Here is a 1735-nt window from a genome sequence, read left to right on the forward strand (position 1 = left end):
CCCGTCCCTTGGGATCCGACCTTTACTTGCCTCTTTACTAATTGTAGAGTTGTTGGTAGAGTTATAAATTGTGTTTTGGTCTAGGTGCTCCTAACGACAAGTACCGAAAACTAAACGTCCAAGTGAGTCCGACCAAAAATGGCGCCGTTGCCGGGGACGGTGTTAACTTGATTTAGATTTTCTTGTATTGTTATTAGTTGTGTTTTTCTTTGCCTTGGGGAAGTAAAACTCCTCAAGGTTTGTTCTAATTATTTTCGAGTTGTTTGATATTTTGCATGTCTAGAAGATCACAAGTAACTTGTTACCCTTTGATCACGAAATTGAAAGGACTTTGACAAACAATAGAAGACTTGCTAGGAGAACTTTGAGAGGTATTGGTGAGGTTGTAGATATTCAACCAAACACTTTTGAGTTCATCAACCCTTTTGCTAGAGAAGGTGAGGAGAACCCAACACAAAATCCAACACAAAATCAACCTACAATGCCTAAATTTTCATCACATTCCGTACCCACCGAGGAGAACCTACCTAATGGTACTCCCACACCACAACATTTTAACCGGAAATTTTATTGCCAAATCCGCATTTATCCAATTAGTCGAAAGAAGCCAATTTGGGGGGATGCCTAGTGAAGACCCTCACTCTCACATGGAGACTTTTTGCGATTATTGTGATGCGATTTCTCAAACCGGTGTAACTCAAGACCAAATTCGTTGGGTATTATTTCCTTTTTCTCTAATTGGCACCGCAAAACAATGTTTGAAAGGCCTTGATAAGGCTACTCTCGGAATTGATTCTTGGAAGAAATTGGCTCTAGCTTTCTACAAAAAGTTCTATCCACCGGAAAAGACTAACATGCTAAGAGCTCAAATTACGGGTTTTAAGCAAAGAGATGAAGAATCTTTGTATAAAGCTTGGGAGCGATTCAAAGGAATTTGTCGCTCATGTCCTCACCATGGACTTAGCGAGTGGTTCTTGGTACAACAATTTTGGAACGGTCTTTATGAAGACTCAAGAAACATTCTCAACATGGGATCAAACGGAATGTTCACCGAAGTTGACGACAATCAAACTTGGAACAAGATTGAGGAAATGGCGGTCCATAATTCACAATATAGTAGACCTTGCAAGGCTACTAGAGGAGGAAAGCATGAAGTGGACTCTATTACTCAATTGGGTGCTCAACTTAGTTCTCACATTGATACCATCAATTTGAAGTTCGAAAAAGCTATGGCTAGACTTGAAGAAGCCTCAAAATCACCAAAGCATCATGTTAATGCCATGACGGCATCTTCATCAATCCCAAGTGGGATATGTGAGAATTGTGGAACTTTGGGACATGACCAAAGTGAATGTAGGGGAACAAATGAACAAGTGAATGTTTTTCAAGCATACAAGAGTGGTACCCCTTATTCAAACTATTACAATGAAAACACCAAATTTCACCCAAATCTCTCATACAAAAGCCAAAATGTTCAAAATCCTCAACCAACATACACCCCACCTCCCATGAGAAACCAAAATCAAAGACCCTTTTACAACCAAAACCAAGGTTACCAAAATCAAACTCCATACAATCAACAAAATGACCAAGGTTTTGATGTTCAAAAAGTGGTCCTCCAAATGCAAAAGAATCAACAAGAGTTTTTCACTCAAATGCAAAAGGATAGTCAAGCAAAGGAAATCACCATCAACAACATCCTAGCCCACACCAAAATGTTGGAAACCCAATTAAC

General features: G+C 39.5%; 1 non-coding gene across 1 annotated transcript; it reads right to left on the minus strand.

Moving 5' to 3' along the window:
- Positions 1 to 854: 854 nt before the first annotated feature.
- LOC141644636 (small nucleolar RNA R71) lies at positions 855 to 961 on the minus strand. The gene has a single exon (XR_012544248.1). It is a non-coding gene; the product is annotated as a small nucleolar RNA R71 (small nucleolar RNA).
- Positions 962 to 1735: the final 774 nt, after the last annotated feature.

This window comes from Silene latifolia, chromosome 2 (assembly GCF_048544455.1).
Source record: "Silene latifolia isolate original U9 population chromosome 2, ASM4854445v1, whole genome shotgun sequence".
Classification (NCBI taxonomy): domain Eukaryota; kingdom Viridiplantae; phylum Streptophyta; class Magnoliopsida; order Caryophyllales; family Caryophyllaceae; genus Silene; species Silene latifolia.